The sequence below is a fragment of the Salvelinus alpinus genome, chromosome 31, assembly GCF_045679555.1.
Source record: "Salvelinus alpinus chromosome 31, SLU_Salpinus.1, whole genome shotgun sequence".
Classification (NCBI taxonomy): Eukaryota; Metazoa; Chordata; class Actinopteri; order Salmoniformes; family Salmonidae; genus Salvelinus; species Salvelinus alpinus.
Window position 1 is genome coordinate 18,659,337 of NC_092116.1, and position 10,226 is coordinate 18,669,562.

General features: G+C 45.6%; 1 long non-coding RNA gene across 1 annotated transcript; it reads left to right on the top strand.

The window, feature by feature from the left end:
* The first annotated feature begins 5,958 nt into the window (after positions 1–5,958).
* On the top strand, positions 5,959–8,804 carry LOC139561784 (uncharacterized). The gene is made up of 2 exons (XR_011672216.1): positions 5,959–6,046; positions 6,205–8,804. It is a non-coding gene; the product is annotated as an uncharacterized lncRNA (long non-coding RNA).
* The last annotated feature ends 1,422 nt before the right edge of the window (positions 8,805–10,226 follow it).

Below are 10,226 nucleotides of genomic sequence, written 5' to 3' on the forward strand. Positions count from 1 at the left end.
CAGACAGGATCAGCCAGAGCCATCTGTCTCCCCAGCGCCATCTGAGCCATCCGTCTCCCCAGCGCCATCTGAGCCATCCGTCTCCTCAGCGCCATCTGAGCCATCCGTCTCCCCAGCGCCATCTGAGCCATCCGTCTCCCCAGCGCCATCTGAGCCATCCGTCTGTCCAGCGCCGTCTGAGCCATCCGTCTGTCCCGAGCCATTAGAGCCGCCCGTCTGTCCCGAGCCGTCAGAGCCGTTAGTCAGTCAGGAGCCGCTAGAGCCATTCGTCAGTCAGGATCTGCCAGAGCGGCCAACCAGACAGGATCTGCCAGAGCCGCCAACCAGACAGGATCTGCCAGAGCCGCCAACCAGACAGGATCTGCCAGAGCCGCCAACCAGACAGGATCTGCCAGAGCCGCCAACCAGACAGCATCTGCCAGAGCCGCCAGCCAGACAGGATCTGCCAGAGCCGCCAACCAGACAGGATCTGCCAGAGCCGCCAACCAGACAGGATCTGCCAGAGCCGCCAACCAGACAGGATCTGCCAGAGCCGCCAGCGAGCCATGAGCGTCCAGAGCCGCCAGCGAGCCATGAGCGTCCAGAGCCGCCAGCGAGCCATGAGCGTCCAGAGCCGCCAGCGAGCCATGAGCGTCCAGAGCCGGCAGCCAGCCATGAGCGTCCAGAGCCGTCAGCCAGCCATGAGCGTCCAGAGCCGTCAGCCAGCCATGAGCGTCCAGAGCCGTCAGCCAGCCATTAGCGTCCAGAGCCGTCAGCCAGCCATGAGCGTCCAGAGCCGTCAGCCAGCCATGAGCGTCCAGAGCCGTCAGCCAGCCATGAGCGTCCAGAGCCGTCAGCTAGCCATGAGCGTCCAGAGCCGTCAGCCAGTCATGAGCTGCCCCTCAGCCCAGAGCTGCCATTGATCCAGAACTGTCCCTCAGTCCAGAGCTGTCTCTCTGTCCGGAGCTGCCCTTCAGTCCGGAGTTGCCCCTCTATCCTGAGCTACCTCTCTATCCTGACCTACCTCTCGGTCCTGAGCTACCTTATCCCGGTGCTGCCCCTTGTCCTGGTGCTGCCCCTTATCTTAAGGTTAACATTTAAATTAAGTGGGTGTAAGATGAGGGTGGTCATTCTAAGGGGGAGACGTAAGCTGGGATTGACTATGGTGGGGTGGGGACCTCGCCCAGTCCCTGAGCCACCACCGTGGTCAGACGCCCACCCAGACCCTCCCCTAGACTTTTGGTGGTGCGTTCGGAGTACCACCTTGAGGGGGGGGTTATGTCACGTTCCTGACCGGTTTTCTGTTATTTTGTATGTGTTTGACGGTCAGGGCGTGAGTTTGGGTGGGTAGTCTATGTTATGTGTTTCTATGTTGGTTAAAGGGTGACCTGATATGGCTCTCAATTAGAGGCAGGTGGTTTTCATTTCCTCTCATTGAGAGCCATATTAAGGTAGGTGTTTTCACATTGATTGTGGTGGGTGGTTGTCTCCTGTGTCTGTGTATGTTGCGCCACACGGGACTGTTTCGGTTTTGTTTGTTCGTTCGGTTTTTGTAGTCTGTTTTCCCTGTTCGTGCGTTCTTCGTGTTACATGTAAGTTCTTACGTTCAGGTCAGTCTACGTCGTTTGTTGTTTTGTATTATTCAAGTGTTCTTCGTGTTTTCTGTTTTGTTTAATAAATATCATGTCTAACTACAACGCTGCATTTTGGTCGAATCACTACTCCTCCTTTTCGGATGAAGAGGAGGAGGAACGCCGTTACATTGCTGACACAAAAAAGCACCGTTTGGAGAGAAAAATATGGGATGAAGGACCTACTTAGGCGAATAAACTATGAAGGGAAATAAATGGCTACAGTTGACACCTTTTTAGTTTTTTCATAAAATGTTGTTTTTAGAAAAGGGGTGGGGTTTTTTTATTAATGGGGTAACTACCCCCAACACACTCATCCAACATATTACTACTTTACTCAAAAATTATCTACATTTTTCTCTTTAAACAAGTGGATTATTTATCTTAAGGCTTCCTACTTGTATGTTTAAAAAACAATTATATATCTAAATTCATTGGAATATATCTGCAACTTTTTCAACATTTCAAAAAAAATTGATCAATTTACCACAAAATTTTTTTGTTGAAATATCTCCAAAAGTTGTATTGACACAGAGAACATTTTCTGTTGAGCACCAGCAGTGGCAGCCAGGGAAAACTCTAGGGGAGGGTCTGGGTGGGCATCTGTCCGCGGTGGCGTCTCCGGCGCTGGACGAGGACACCACTCCAAAATTGGCTTTGTCCTCCTCCTTAGCGTCCTTTGAGTGGCGACCCTCTCCGCCGACCTTGGCCTAGGAACCCTCACAAAGGGCCCCATCAGACTGAGAAGACAGCTCCGAACCGAGAGCTAGCTCAGGACAGAGAGGTAGCTCAGGACAGAGAGGTAGCTCAGGACAGAGAGGTAGCTCAGGACAGAGAGGTAGCTCAGGACAGAGAGGTAGCTCCGGACTGAGTGGCAGCTCCGGACTGAGTGGCAGCTCCGGACTGAGTGGCAGCTCCGAACTGAGTGGCAGCTCATGACTGAGTGGCAGCTCCGGACTGAGTGGCAGCTCATGACTGGAGGGCAGCTCATGACTGGAGGGCAGCTCATGACTGGAGGGCAGCTCATGACTGACTGGAGGGCAGCTCATGACTGGAGGGCAGCTCATGACTGGCGGGCGGCTCTGGCAGCTCCTGACTGACTGGCGGCTCTGGCAGCTCCTGACTGGCTGGCGGCTCTGGCAGCTCCTGACTGGCTGGCGGCTCTGGCAGCTCCTGACTGGCTGGCGGCTCTGGCAGCTCCTGACTGGCTGGCGGCTCTGGCAGCTCCTGACTGGCTGGCGGCTCTGGCAGCTCCTGACTGGCTGGCGGCTCTGGCAGCTCCTGACTGGCTGGCGGCTCTGCTCTAATGGCTCGGGACAGACGGGCGGCTCTGACGGCTCAGGTCAGATAGCGCTGGGCAGACGGATGGCGCTGGGCAGACGGATGGCTCAGATGGCGCTGGGCAGACGGATGGCTCAGATGGCGCTGGGCAGACGGATGTCTCAGATGGCGCTGAGCAGGCAGGCAGCTCAGACGGCGCTGGGCAGGCAGATGGCTCAGATGGCGCTAAGCAGGCAGGCAGCTCAGACGGCGCTGGGCAGGCAGGCAGCTCAGACGGCGCTGGGCAGGCAGATGGCTCAGATGGCGCTGGGCAGGCAGGCAGCTCAGACCTGCTGAGGCGCACAGTAGGCTAGTGTGGGGAGAAGGAACAGTGCGTACAGGGCTCTGGATACGCACAGTAGGCTTGGTGCGTGGTGCCGGAACTGGTGGTACCGGGCTGGAGACACGCACCACAGGGAGAATGCGTGGAGGAGGAACAGAGTTCTGGAGACGCACAGGAAGCCTGGTGCGTGGTGTAGGCACTGGTGTTACTAGGCTGGGGCGAGGAGGTGGCACCGGATATACCGGACCGTGAAGGCGTACAGGAGCTCTTAAGCACCGAGCCTGCCCAACCTTACCTGGTTTAATGCTCCCCGTAGCCAGGCCAGTGCGGCGAGGTGGAATAGCCCGCACTGGGCTGTGCTGGCGAACCGGGGACACCATGCGTAAGGCTGGTGCCATGTACACCGGCCCGAGGAGACGCACTGGAGACCAGATATGTTGAGCCGGCTTCATGGCACCTGACTCGATGCCCACTCTAGCCCGGTCGATACGTGGAGCTGGGATGTACCGCACCGGGCTATGCACACGTACAGGAGACACCGTGCGATCTTCCGCATAACACGGTGTCTGCCCGTACTCTCGCTCTCCACGGTAAGCCCGGGAAGTTGACGCAGGTCTCCTACCTGACTTCGCCACACTCCCCTTTACTCCCCTGAGCCACACGGGACCAGTTGGTAGAGTTGGTACATTTTTGGGGTTTCTTCTCGGGCTTCCTGGCCAGCCGTGTTCCCTCATAACACCGGTTCCCCTTCGCAGCTGCTTCCGCTCTCCTAGCTGCCTCCACCTGTTCCCATGGAAGGCGATCCTTACCAGCCAGGATCTCCTCCCATGTGTAGCAACATTTTCCGTCCAAAACATCCTCCCATGTCCATTCCTCCTGACATCGCTGTTTCTGCTGCTGTCGCTGCTGCCCGTTACCACGCTGCTTGGTCCGGTTTTGGTGGGTGGTTCTGTAACGGCAGCCTTCCTCCTCTTCACGAGAAGAGAGGGTGTAACAGGGATCGGACCAAGACGCAGCGTAGCCAGTGCTCAACATGTTTAATTAAACGATAAACAGTGAACACTTACAAATACAAAATAACAAAATGTGGCAAACCGATACAGCCCTATCTGGTGCAGAGAAAACACAAAGACAGGAAACAACCACCCACAATCCCCAACACAAAACAAGCCACCTAAATATGATTCCCAATCAGAGACAACACAAAACACCTGCCTCTGACTGGGAACCATATTAGGCCAAACATAGAAACAGACAAACTAGACACACAACATAGAATGCCCACCCAGCTCACATCCTGACCAACACTAAAACAAGCAAAACACACAAGAACTATGGTCAGAACGTGACAGTTAGGGGGAAGGTTAGGGTTCAAAATAATCATAATGGTAAGCCTAATAATAACAACACCAATAATAATAATATGCTCATAATAATAATAATGTGAGCTACATGACTTGATTATTATAACAATTATTGTTGATTTTTTATTATTAGTGTTGTTGTTGTTATTGTTGTTATAATTATTGTTATAATTGTATAATTGTTAGTGTTGTAATAATAATGTTTTTATTATTAACCTATTTGTTTACAATAAGGTATGACTAAGACAGTTAATGTCATTAAAGTATGTCTTCTTCCAAATTAAGTGGTATAACGTACATCTTACAGATTGTGAATGTTTTCTCCATAACGTACATTGTTTTGGTAAGTTCTATGAAGATTATTCAGACATGGAAAATTGAAAAATTAATTCCAAGGAAAATTGTCCAAAGAAGAAAGGATGTGATGACAACATTGTAAAGAGGTTTGAAATTAAACTTGACCTCATATTTGGTAAGCAATTAAGTTCGAGCCATTATAGGCCTACATGCTGACATTCTTTCTTTATTTGAGACAACAATGGCTTATATAATTAAGGGGCAATGTGTAATTTGAACAGTGTGCTGCAGGTCCTCTTCATGACTAAGGACTTCAGAGAGGCTGTGGAAAGGTTTGAATATTTACATTTTCTGCACTGGATTTAGTCCCTCTTAACACAACGCTTACAATCTAAAAATCAATATCTTTAAAGAGAATGATCATATAAATAGAGACTGCTGATTTTCACCTGTAAAACCTATTCATGACTTTAAAGACAAGTGAACCTCACACAAAAGACATGGCATCCTTACTGGGTATTGGAAATGGTGAGCTTACTGTAGATATCCTGCTGAGAATTGTATTTTAAATAACATTGATAAATATACAGGTGCTCTCATAGCATTTAACTAATTGTATGAATTTATTGAAACGTATATCCTTTGTAATATGACCTACCGCAAGAGTGTTTTGACTCGTCATATCTTTTTCCACCCAGTGTTCGAGCAACGTGATGCTGCTGAATATTTGGAGAAGATTTGAAGCATGGTCAATCCTGATGTGTCTCAGGTACTTTATCATGTATTATACTGAGATGATTTTGGACAAAAACCTGCAACTGAACATGTTTGACATGACAAGGCTGTATGTTATATATTACATCTTTTGGGCTTTAGATCTTCAAAGGACATTTAGGACGGACGAACTACCACGTGTTTTAAAGGTCATATGACCAGTGATGAAACTGGTCCATTTTGGACACTGCCCCTTTCACTGGAAGGAAACTACAGTGTGGTAGGGTAAATACACTTACAAGTATTTTAGTCATTTCTAACGTTTTTGATGGAGCAGGGAATGATTGTAAACTGTCTGTGTTGTGTTTCAGAGGGAAGGGTTTGAGGAGTTTTTCAAGTCTTCAACCATCAGTGGGATGTACTGTGACCAATGCAATGAGAAAACACATGCAAACATTGTGAGTTGTGATATTTGGAATACTCAATCCATATCCTTAATAATTGTACCAAAAGATAACATGCTTTTCACTATGTAAGGTAGTACTGTATAACACTGTCTCCCTCTAGTGGTTATATTAATCAGGACCGATAGTAAGTGTTTGTTTTGTGTCTGCAGGTATGTAAAATGGTACATCATCCAGAGAACTCCGCTACTCAAGAGGTTTGAGTTTGACGACCACAGTAAGTCATATGTCTGCTGTGTGGACATTCCTCACATTCCTTACAGACAAAAGGTATTTAGAGATATCTTTATTTGACATGTGCTTTCATAACACACATTCTCAAATAGGTGACACATTTGTATATTAATTCAGTCAGGTTAGGCTAAGAGAACAGCAGCAGTATAAAAGGAAACCAGAAGGTTCCGTTATTACTCTCCTTCTTATTGGTCCTTTTGATTTATCCAATGTCTGAACCGAACTGTGACTATGAACTCTATGTGGTTGTGGACCATGTGGGGAGTCTAATAGATGGTCATTACACGGCTACAATCAAGTCCCATGATGATCACAACTGGTGTGTCTTTGATGATACTAAAGTCAGACGGGTAAGATTTTATTTTATTGAATTGAATATTGATTGTTTCAGTTTCAAATATGATGTTACGGATGATGTCAAATATGATGTTAAGGATGATGTCAAATATGATGTCAAAGATGATGTCAAAAATGTCTCATCAGAATGTAATAAAACACCACCCATAGACCCCACTTCCTCAATATACAGTGGTTCCATACCCATCCGAGGCCATATATATATATATATACTGTATATACAGTATTTGTTTACTATTTGTAATATATACGGCACCTCTCTTACAGCCCAACCCACAATCAATCAGTCTCATGAATAACGAAAGGTAACATGTCAGTGTTTTTCCATGTCTTCAGGTTGTGTGTGGGTGTGTTTCCTTTGCAAACCTACCACATTTCCAGAGAACGGCATGCCAAACTCTCACGCCCCTCTTTTTTGTAAAATTACAATTCTAATATTATTTTGTCAATTTCCACTAGATCCCAGAGAGCATATCTGCTTATGTACAATAAATGTAAGTTAACTATGTTTTACTTTTTAAAATAACTGTCCTACAGTCAGCCCTTACAGTAGCATCACTTATCTTAAAGGATCCTGCTATTGATGTCTTCAGTTATCCTGGCATCAACAGCTCCTGTTTGATCCATGTAGAACTGTGGCCCTAAATATTTATTCTCCTTGGCTAAACTGAAATATGCTTCCTTCATCTATTACTCTTTTTGACCAATTTACAGTCAAATGTATGAATCCATTTCCCCCTGTAGTTCTAAGCATGTGCTCCAGATGAACCAATAGAAGGGGAATTAAACAAAAAGGAAGAGGAATTGAAGTGTATGGAAGAGCAATGGAAGACAATAAAAGAGGAATTGAAGAAAATAATCCAAATGGAATGGAAGAGAATATATGAGGAATTGAAGACATGGGTAGACAACATTGGAAGAGGCAGCGATGACAATAGGAGAAAAATTGAAATAGAAGAGGAATTGGAGAGTATAGAAGAGGAATTGGAGAGTATAGAATCGGAATTCCACAATGTAGAAAAGGAATTCAAGAGTATAGAAGAAAAATGGTCAATTATAGAAGAGGAATTGAACATATGACTGAGTCTGTTACGTCCCATTGGGGACACAAAGTCACTCTAAACGAACTGCCAATTGAACGTTAGATCTCATGGAAAGTGACATCAACAATGGCCACTAACAGCTACATTAGCCAACTAGTTTCAGTCTGTTACAAAGAGAATAGAGGTGGGAAAGAATGATGTGAAGTGAGAAAAAAAGCATATCTCCAAACACTGCTAAAGGACATGAGAGCAGACAGAGAGAGTCTGCAATAAAATAAGTAAGCTTGGATTCATTACATTCAGCTTAGTTTTATTCAGTGGTCTTTCATTGTTTAGACATGGTTTTAGCTATGTAGGCTTAGTCTATATCAGTAGCCATACCAAATATTAATCTCTATATATTAATTAATCTCCATGCAAAGCAGTGGAAAGGTCCCACCCCCGGCTCTGACAACGATGGCTGCATCAACCAGGACCTGGAACTGCAAAACCACCACTCTGCACCAGGTACAGGGGGTCTCCGACTGTCCCTCCATTCGTGCCTGCCCTACCTGTGGCCAACGGGTGGAGCACGACAAGACCGGCTGCAAGAATGTTCTCTGCATTAAAAACGTATGCTTTGTGTGCCTGATGCTCACACCTGAGTGGCTGATGACTGCCAGCTCATATTTCATAACCTGCTCTGAGGGAGTGGCTCCAACACTCGTAGAAAAAAGGTGCTAACTAGAACCTAAAAGGGTTATTCGATTGTCCCAATAGGAGAACCCTTTGAAGAACCATTTCTGGTTCCAGGTAGAACCCCTTTAGTTCTAGGTAGAACCCTATTTGGGTTCTATGTAGAACCCTTTCCCCAGAGGGTTCTACCTGGAACCATAAAGAGTTATCCTATGGGGACAGGCGAGGAACCCTTTTTTTAAGAGTGTAGGAATACCTTTACACCCATCTGGCACATAAACTAAGCGATACATAGCTCTCATTCCAGTCATGGTAGGCACACACCATGGTATTCACACCCCATGGTAGGCACACCCCATAACCAATGTTGAATATAACTGATGGAATATGTACTGTATGTTTAGACCCTTTTACAATAAAATCAAATTGACATGTTTCCTTAAGTATTTTTAAAGTCAGATTTTATATGACCTCGTTAATATAACCGCATCTCAATATTTCAACCTTTTTATAGGAATTAAATGAAACTCCAGCTCTCAGAGTTGCATACCTTTTGTAGTATCATGCCATTGCTCTGTTGGTCTGGTCAAGATTTGTCAAAGGTGAGTGAAATATGGAGCAATTGGTGAATCTTCATGTACATTTATTATTGGGAAACGGTGAATGTCCAGTGACATTGTTTATTGTGACCTACTGTGCTGTGTTCGACTGCAGCCTAAATATATATATATTACTTTTTGGATATTGAATGTAGCCTATCCAATTAATAGTGTTGCCTATCCTTAATTGTGTTTACATATGGTTTGTTTCCTTCAGCTATGATTTCCTTCGGTCTGTTTACAGTTGGGTCTGTGTTTGACAGATGTCTTGCTTGAAACCTGATATAAGAAGCACAGCCAGGTGCGAAGTCGTTGTTGATGTTTTTCATTGTCAATGATCCTTGAAACACAGCACTCAAATTTCCCTTAAGCCAAAAAGTATACAAATAACTAAAGCCAGTGCAGTACTTATGTAGGCAAAAAAAAAAAAAATGATGAGACGGCATTGAATGCGCCATAATTAGGCTAGTCTATATGGCTTAATGGGCTGCAGGTAGCGATGGGCCAGTAACCAAAAGGTTGCTGGATCGAATCCCAGAGCTGACAAGGTAAAAATAGGTCGTTCTGCTCCTGAGCAAGTCAGTTCCCCGGGCGCGGAAGACGTGGATGTCGATTCAGAGGGGTTGGGTTAAATACGGAAGACACATTTCATTTCAGTTGAAGGCATTCAATTGTACAACTGAGTAGGTATCCCCCTTTCCCTTAATGAATTTTGCATTCAGAAGTTTAAATATATTCCAGTCTATGGTAAACTACACTGCAAACGTTATGACATCAGAATCTTGGTTGACATCTATGATTGATGTAAGGCCTACTTAAACAAATATAGGCTTAATGATTCTATAATCTATTTTGATCCCTCCGAGGCCTTCATTTGACAGGCTCATAGTAATAACAAGTTACCAGAGCTATTTTTCAATGTACACTGAACAAAAAAAATGATCGCAACATGTAAAGTGTTGGTTCCATGTTTCATGAACTGAAATAAAAGATCCCAGAAATCTATACGGACAAAACCTTACTTTTTTATAAATTTTGTACACAAATTTGTTTACATCCCTATTAGTGAGCATTTCTCCTTTGCCAACATAATCCATCCACCTGACAGGTGTGGCATATCAAGAAGCTGATTATTAAACATTATGATCATTACACAGGTGTACCTTGTGATGGTGAAAATAAAAGGCCATTCTAAAATGTGCCCTTTTGCCACACAGTGCCACAGATGTCTCAAGTTTTGAGGGAGCGTGCAATTGGCATGCTGAC